This window comes from Lissotriton vulgaris, chromosome 7 (genome assembly GCF_964263255.1).
Source record: "Lissotriton vulgaris chromosome 7, aLisVul1.2, whole genome shotgun sequence".
Taxonomy (NCBI): domain Eukaryota; kingdom Metazoa; phylum Chordata; class Amphibia; order Caudata; family Salamandridae; genus Lissotriton; species Lissotriton vulgaris.
In genome coordinates this window covers 331,918,561-331,928,148 of record NC_141695.1, presented here as the reverse complement: position 1 = coordinate 331,928,148, position 9,588 = coordinate 331,918,561, and positions in this window count along the sequence as shown.

The window sequence follows — 9,588 nt, the reverse complement described above, 5'->3', positions numbered from 1 at the left end:
GGTCAGCCCCCTCCGCGGACCTGATATCGAGATTTTAAGTAGGTCAGGGGAGTTTGTCTCATGCTAGGTAGCTTGACAATTGAGTGATATAGAAACCCAAATGAGGAGGCCGCCTGAAGGACGACCCCTCCCAGCAGTGGGGTACACAGCTGGGACAAAAAAGGTTGAATAGCCTACCTTGTGGCAGGGTTCCCTAGTCCAAGTTTCTTGAAAAATGCATATTTGATATGTTCCAACTAGGGTGTTCCAATCAGGTTGATCCAGCTTCCTACCAATACCGGCATCGTTCCAGCTGAGAATCCTCAAATCGGGATCCGCCACAGCTAGCTCTATGCGGGACTTGGGGCTGGATACCCCCACCCTCTCTCGTGCTGTTGCTAGTGAGCTATCACATCTTGGACTATTTAGGGGATCGTTTCCCGGCGTCACCTCCATATTCAGTACTGGCTCTGCATTGTGGTCCAGTGAGGTGCCACAGCTGTCAGAACACTGCTGTACTTCCCTGGTAGATAAATGAGCACTATCTGGCTGCTTAACATCCCTACTTTCCCCCTCTGGTAACTGACTGGCTAAAGGGACTTGATGTTTGTTGGTATACCCCCCATGATTACTCACAATGTCCTGTGGATCTTTAAGTTTTGTCTGAGGGACAAGTACAGTACTATAAGATATAGATTCTGCAATCCCAAGAGGAAGCTTTCGGATACTACCCATATCATCTGATCCCGTGTCCCGTATAGAAAGTCAATCGACTCCCTCCATGCCTGCCAACGCTGCATAGCGGTTGTAAACGGGGATGGAGTAGTCGGCCGGATTTTGGAAAAAGGGCCTCAAGTAACTTTCCTGCGCTTGATATGGTGGCCTAAAACAAGACATCTCTCCCCTTAATAGCGGCCTGGCGATATTTTGAAACAGGGGCCTTACGTTTGTTACAGAGTCTATCAAACCTCTCGGGTAAAAGTAGGTAAGGTCACGCACAGCAATTCCACTGCTTCCTTTTTGGGGGTACCAGTTTACAATATGGCTAACAGCCCTACCATAACAGCCCTACCATCCCTAAAGTTTACTATGATAATGTCACCTGGTATGTCCTTAATTCTTTGGCCCAGCCAGGGAAGACGCCTGGCAAGTAGAATTTCCCCGTTAACCTCTGGTGGCAGTGGGCAGTTCTGCCTGAGCCAGAACATGGCTTTATTTTTTAACTGGAACTGCTCTTTTCTATCTCCTTCCGCTAAGACAGGCACTCCAGTTAAGACCACCACATATGGGACAGCGTCTGGAGGAAGCTGTGCCATACGCCTCTTTGATGGAGATGCCCTGGTCAAATTAGCATGGCCTTGAAATTTAGGAACATTTCCTTGGATATTAGACTTTCCTGCAAAATTAGTTCTTCCACCCGCTTGACACACTTTACCTACACTTTTTACATTAGCCACTAATGGTTTGAGAATGGTTATTACCGGTGGCTTTGGTGCTGCAGTTGTTACTTTGCAGGTAGCCACACTAAAGGGTTGTACAGGATTGGGGGGAGAAAGTAAAGGCTTTGGAAAATCTTTAATTGCCCTTTTGATTTCCCCAGTTACCTGTTCTATATTACCCAGTTGTTCAGCTACTTTCTTTAGCCTCTCAATCACTGGCAGTATGAGCGTTTTAATTAGGTGCTTCATATTACCCTGTATCGGCGAAGCAGATGGTCTAGCATTTATATTTACAATTGTATTTGGAGATGTCGTGAGTGTACTAGATGGAAAACATACTGCATTCCCAAAAGTAGTATGACTAAGCTTTTTATTCTGTTGGGCATTGCGCCTTTTCCTCCTTTTTTTTAGGCGGGGGACCTTGGGCTTGAGAAGTGTCAGAAGAAGTGTCTTTTGCTGGGATTTGCTCTATATGTGATGACAGAGTTCCTTGCAAGGCCTCAAGCTCTCCAGTTAAGCTACAAAGCGAAGCTGACATATTTGTAGCTACATCGTCAGTAACAACTAATGGCGGGGTTCGTTTTTGAAAAGGAAGCAAGATGCTACCGTAAGGAGAGACCTTGCAAGTGCAACCCTTGGTAACAGTCTCATAGGGTATAGAGGGGAGTGGTGATAAGGCTAACTGCATGGGACCCAATGAAGAGCGCTTATTTTTAATTAGTTCGATAGAGCGACGTCTATCTGACCTTCGCTCTGCAAGCGCAATTTCTTTATCAAGACCCAGAGTGGACCTAATGACAAAGTTATCAAATGTTCCTTGAATTGCCCCTCCAGAGAGTATAGTTTTGTCCTTGGGAAGAGACTCCATCCTGGTTGTTATAATGACGCAAAATAAACAACAATTTACCAAGCCCTTAGAAAAATACGCAAAAGCACACAACAAAGTACTAATAGGCAAGTCTGCTTACTGGTATGCTTAAGAAGGAGTAAGTCCTTAAACTGGAGGTCTATTTCAACGGAGAGGGGCCCAGCCCGGCCACCTCCGGCATCTGAGGGCCCGCCCTTGCCCCGGGTTGCCCCCGCACGCGTCCCGCGTGCGCGGGTCACTTTTGTCTTAAGTAGGAGGAGTAGGTGGGGTCGGGAAGCGGACCAGCTGTGGGGGGTTAAGCTCCTCGCTGCCCGCTGGTCCTCCCAGTCCCTCTGGGGTCCACAAACAGGCTGTTCACTCCCCTCACTGCAGAGTCACTATCGCACGAGCGGCGCCCGCGATGCAGGGGCCGTGAGAGGTGGGTTGAATGTCCTCCGAGCAGCAACACGGTCAAGGCAGTCCAGCAATTTAGCTTCCTTCCCTAAACTCAGCAGAGGAATCCATTTAGATGATACCGACTCGCTCCTTTAGGCAAGTCCGGAAGGTGGGGGTGGGAAGAGGACCAGCTGTGGCAGGTTAAGCTCCGCGCTGCCCGCTGGTCCTCGCAGTCCCGCTGGGGTCCACAAACAGGCTGATCACTCCCATCACTGCAGAGGCACTATCGCACGAGCGGCTCCGCGAAGCGGGGGCCATGAGAGGTGGGTTGAATGTCCTCCGAGCAGCAACACGGTCAAGGCAGTCCAGCGATTTAGCTTCCTTCCCTAAACTCAGCAGAGGAATTAATAATATGATGTCAGATTTAGTAATGTCAGCAAAATTTACAGAACATGATTACATACAGGGTTCATCGAATTATGAAGAGTTATACTGTTATAACCATTATGGTGATCACTATTTGCATAAAACTGCTCAGCCTAGAAATGTTTTATCTTATAACCAGTGGGAACACTGTCCAACTCTACCAAAAGGCAGTTCGAAAACATTTTATGAGAAATTCCAGTACTTCTCAGGGTTTAATAACAGTGATCCAGAAACGTTTTATTATAAAATGTTAAGTAGAACAGGAATGAAAACAATGTTGACAAATACTAAACTGATTTATCCAGAAAAATTTTATGACAAAATGTCTATTTATTTTATTTTTTTTTAATTTCTAGAGCGCGCAAATACCTTCCGGTGTCTACATTTGGTTTCGAAATTTGGAAAAACACCATTGAAACAAAAACGATCTGGGGTTCCAAAGATTGGCAAGTACAAGGCCTAGAAGCATTATTTAGGGCCTGCATGATCCCAGAACAAATGATATTCTTGAATGACACAATTCAACAAACTACTTGTCTTGGCCTAGCTAAGATAAAAGACTTAAATACACCGTCTATTCCGAAACCCATGACTGATAGTGACAGCACTGCAGATGTGGAGATAGACGTATCCCATATTTTACACCAAAACAGAACACATCCTGATTGGAAAAAGTGGTTGATCTGGCCAACAGACACGAATAACTGTCAAGATAGATTCCTGAACAAAACACAGGGGTTCAAAATGACCAGATCAGACCCTAGATACTCCCAGAGTCAACATCCAGGGATAGTTACAACATACAGTGTAGGGAAACTTTGCCTTGAGTGGCTAGAGAAATCCACACTGGCTGAAATTAAGCAACATTTGACTTTACTTAAAGACGGTGCTGACTTGCGTGATTTCATAATGGGACCACGCAAACAGCGTCAAAAACGTTTCAGAGCGGCCGGTATAAACGCTGCGTACAACAAAGCATGGAAAGTAATGCAAACTGAAACAGCAGAAAAAATATGAGAAATTGATCGTATAAATTTGGAAAAATCACTTTCTGTTGTGGACAATGGGTTAACAACTTTGTCCTCCAGAATATATCCACTGGACAGCATTGTATCATCTGCTTTTGATATAATAGAGCAGGACTTACTAATGTTACAACATGGTCAGTCTCAATCACGTTCTGTTGTACAGCTTGGTTGGACGTTGCAAAATCTGCGTTCAGGCTAGTACCATGGCGTTTAATCAACACAACGTCATTATTCGGTATCTTTAACCTCATAGGAGCGTCGAACGTTCAGCGCCCAGTGCTGAACGTTCGAAGAACGAATGCTGGCCCGTCGGCCAACGGTCGTGCGCAGCACTGGCAAGGTAGTGCTTGCGACGACCATTGGCCGGCACAAAAAGGAGCAGATTATACGATTCTGAGCATTGAAAAACTCAAGAGATTACCATTGACAAGTCAGAGAGACCTGTCATTGAATGGATAATACACAGAACAATTACAATTCCGATAACAACTTTCCAGTTTAAATACTATCAAGAGTATATACCTGAAGGCCAGTATGAAAGGTTGGGTAAAGAATACATTAAATCAACCTGGGATTTACCTTATACACACAGATGTTATAATGAAGGGAACAAGGAGGTATTTCTTAGTGGTAAAAATTGTAAACAAGCATTGGAAATGCAATAGGTCTCGCATTAGAAAAGTTGGAGTTATTGGTCTTGTAAATGACATATTTTATTTATTTGTTGGTTTTTAAAATTGCTAAATTGATGGCTTTGTCATTTACAATGCCAATAGTTATAACTTTCGCGAATGTGACACCTATAGCATTTGGAATGCAACATGTTTTGTATTTACGTGACTTAGATGGCAGCTCTGGTCGTTAGGCCACATCTCTAGAGAGCAGGAGAGTGCAGCAGGGGAGAGAAGCACAGCAATGCAATAGGTCTCGCATTAGGAAAGTTTGAGCTATTGGTATTGTAAAGGACACATTTTTTATTTTTGTGCTTGTTTTGAAAATAGCGAATTAATAGCTTTGTTATTTACAATGCCAATAGTTTTATCTTTCGCAAATGTGACACCTATTGTAACACAATATGTGTTGTGAGGGTGGGTGAGGGTGAGGGGTTGAGGGTGAGGGGTTGAGGGTGAGGGAGGGTGAGGGGTTGAGGGTGAGGGAGGGTGAGGGAGGGTGAGTGAGGGTGAGGGGTTGTCATATGGTTACTACGTTTCTATATATTGTGTTAAGTTAGCATGTGCTTATTAAATGTTTAAACGCCATATTTTCTTTCTGCTTCGGTTTGCACACGACACCTAATTGTTATTGTAGCTTTCAACCTAGACGAAAGATGTGATTTATTTGAGAATAATATGTTATTGCCCTGGTATCAGTCGTGCTTGGTACACTTGGTACAACTGTCTGCACACTGAGAACTGCACACTCTAAGAATAACCTAACACAAGGTTGCTGAAGGCCTGATCCTCGCACCACGTTAGTCATAACACAAATAATGTTGCTGCCAACATTGGGCTCTACGCGGGTTTAAGATACAGTTACAGGGAATGAATCAACACACTTGATGCTTGGCATGCAGAGAGCTGGTAGCTGTTGATGTGATCTCCTCCTACTGAGAATTAGAGGTATGGGTCCGCCCTGCTAAAACCCAAATGAGACCTTCTTAGAAATAATATAATATGCTAATTAGGGTGCGCGAAATATAGGTGATACAGAATTTTATAGATTTTTGCATCATAACATGCTATCACCTTTTGCTTATTATGGATTAGTGACTATGCTGCTAACTCTGATTTTTATAATATGTATGTTGATATTATACAAGATACTGCGTTTGAGAATGTTGCATTGAAAAATAAACATTTCAAACTTGCACGTGTGTTCTTTGCCTCCCAGTTTCGGTTTGTAATGATTATATAACGAAAGAGTGTTCATGTGTTCCACGATACCTGAGGTATTCTAAGTTCATGTTCTGGATTGTCTAATTCATTGGTAAGTTATTACTACCGATGAGACACTGTAGCTAGCTTGGTAAGGGGATTTCTGAAACAAAGGTGAGTTTTGGGTCACCCTAACTCACCCAGGTTCTAGATCTCTGTGCACAGTTCTGTGGGAGAACGGAAACCCTGCTACATGGCACCCATACGTTGATTGGCCTTATATCATGACACTCGAGTAGTATATCATTCAAACCTTAACGCCTTCATTCCCGTTTACGGAAAACGGCAGTGTCGGAAAAACCTACCTATTTTTGAAATAGGTCTTTTTCAAGCTTGAATCTATCTGTAAACGGTTTCTTTGAATTACTACCGAGTTGTGCTACAAAGTACTCTTTGTATTTTCACTTTCCTGTGCTGACATGGCACAAGCCGTGGACATCCCGCAGCATAGTCGCATTGCGGTGCGTGACCATTTGCGGATGTATGATGTTCCTGTGGAGGGCTTGGCTGTCGTTCTGGTAGTGAGTGCGGAACATGCTTACCCGTACGAACTGTTTTATTCGTGGGTGACATTTCCGGCGGTGGACGCTAATTCTGGAGTGTTCCATTCATACACTGCTTCAGCTGTACCGGCTGCGTATGCTCCGTACAGAGCACTGGAGGTTCCTATTGATGCTTGGCAGCATGGAGTTTGGTTTGGTGGCGCCCTACCACACTCGTTAGGTCCTTTGTCCATTCCGGGCACACCTTGGCCCGCTTTGGCTGGATTCACTCCTCACCCTCAACGCGCCACTTGTAATGTGGCTGATCTGCGGCGGCTTCGTGAAGTCGCGGTGGCAGTGATTAGAGCTCTTGTTCATTACACTAGCCGTAATGTTCAGGACGTGGCCCCTAGGGGCGCACAGCTTCGTGCAGAACATGCTGGTCTGAAAATCAATCCGGTCATTGTGAACTCCGTGATGGGTAAAAAGCCCCAGGAAAAGGATGATTTTCCGTTCTGGCTTGCTGAGAAATTCGGCCAGCTGGAAGCTGTGTTTTCCAATACGAGTCCGGGTGATAAACACCGGATTCTTACACTAAGTTTGCCGAAAGATTTGGCTCCTGAACTTGTTGACTGTGAGATCTGGGGCAAGACTTTTGCAGCGGTCTATTCGAGGTGCTATGGCTCCCCGTCTGTGACCAATCTAGGTGGGGTCCTTAAACGTGTTCAAGACGAACACGGACTGGAGTCGGCTGTTGAATTGGGTATGCGCCTGTGTGGCTCCTTTGATGTGGTTTGCGATCTGATCCTTGCGAATGTCAAGGGGGATGCAGTGAACTTTCAGGTGGCTAACGCATTGGCGTTGGTTCCAGAGGCCGAACGACCCCGACGGTTGGAAAGGATAATTGTGGCGGCTAACAAAATGGTTGGCCGCAATGCAATGGGGGTTAAAGCTTTTCGTGATAAGGAGAAGAAGCAGCCCCAGGGTCAGACATCGGAAACTAGTGGTCAACAAAAGTCCAAGAAGCAAAATTGGCCTAAAAAGCAGAATCAGGGTAAGCAACAACAACAACAAACACAGGTTTCTGCTCCTGCGTCTCCGTTGCCTGCGCAGTCGGATCGTGTTAATGATTTGCGCGACCGCGCGATGATTAAATCGCCTGAGAGGTTTCAGGCTTCTGACCAACGCTCTCCTCGTTCCTTTCAGGACTCATCGGCTCCGTCAACCGGTGGTGGAGGGGGCGGCAGGGGCCGGGGTGGCCAGCAAGGACGTGGTCAGCCCCGCCCGCGAAACGGTGGAGAGCAGCAGGAAGGCTCTACGCCCAAGAGACCTCAGTTTGCCACGAAGAAAGTCGCCGCCCTGACAGCGCATCGTTATGCCCCAGATAGTGAGAACGCGGCTTCAGAATCTGACGTGGGCTCTGACCTTGCTGGACAGCGCAGCAGAGATTACCATAGTGAGAGAGGCCCTTCGTCCACTGTTGAAGGTGACAGCGACTGATACTTATGTTGTGATTGAAACTGCTGATACGCATGTTGCTCCCCCTGAACGTCTTTTTGAAATTGTCCTGTTAATTGAAGGTGACATGCAGCGAACGGTAAAAGGGGTATTTTGGGAAAATCTCTCGTCTACGTATGACGTTTTGCTTTCGGAGGCTGACTGGCCCCCACCTTTTGTTCTCGCAGCTCCGCGAGGGGAGGAGGTAATCCTACCCAGTTTCGCGCACGCTGTGCCGAGAGTGGAAGCGCTGCATTTTGCAGAAGAGTGGGCTCTGGCGCTTGCGCCGGCTGTGTACCGCAATCAGTGTGGCTGGGATAAATTGTCACCGAGCCTCGAGATTCCTTTACGGTCACAGCCACAGCCTCAACCTCAATATCCCATACGGCGTGAAGCCAAAGCTTCAGTCGCGGCTATCCTTGAACAATTGGAATATCAAGGTGTAATTGGAACGTGTGTGTCACCGATGAATAACCCCCTTTTTACTGTAAACAAGCCGGACGGCTCATATCGTTTGGTTTTGGATTATAGGCATTTGAACTCGCATTGCCGTAACTGCGCAGTACAGAATACTCATGGCTCTGCGTTAGTGAATAGTCTTGAGCGTAAACGGTTCAAAACCACGCTTGACATTTCCAATGTGTTTTATGCCCATAGACTAGACGGTCTAAGTTCCCAATGGACCAGTTTTACATGCGGCGGTGTGCAAAAAATGTTTCGGCGACTCCCAATGGGCTACAAGAACAGTCCTGGAGTATTCTCCGCCCGCATTGTCTCTCTTTTGGAGAGCTTCGACCCAGTTGCTTGTTCGTATGTGGATGACATTTATCTCACAGACGACGATCTTTGGGAGCATCTGTGTCGAGTAAATAGCATAATTTGTAACTTTGCTGACATAGGTTACAAGTTTAACTTTGCAAAGTCGCACATTGCAGAGTACACAGTGTTGTTTCTAGGTTACGAGCTTAACAACGAAGGGAAGGGTTTAGCACCCCACTTCCTGGAGAAGTGCGCACAGTTGCGCTCTCCGACAACACTGAAAAAATTACAATCTCTGCTGGGCTTTTTGAATTTCGGGAGAACTTACATTCCGGAATATGCCCAGCGTATCAAGCCTTTGTATGCTTTGATACAACCATCTTTTTCCAAATCATGCTGGCTGCCTGAGCATTCGGCCATTCTGCAGTCTTTGCAGGCTGATTTGCTCGCTTCTGAATACTTACAGACTCGTGATAACCAAACCAACCTGGTGATAAGAATTATCCCTGGGGCGGTGGGTTTCACGTACCTGACTTTTAATGAGGGAGATACAGTACCTATTGCTTACAAGTCACACTTGTACACTTCGGCTGAATTGCGTTTTTCCACTGTGGAGAAAGTTTTAACGGCTGTGCAGATGGCGATTCTTAAGGAACGTGCCCTGTCACAAGGGAAGCGCATGTTGGTTGTTACCCCGTGTCCTGCCTTAGAGGCAGTTACGAAAGCCAGTGTACCTAATTCCAAAGCTTTGCACCCTCGGTGGATTCAATGGGCTGCATCCTTGAGGTCACAAGATGTCAC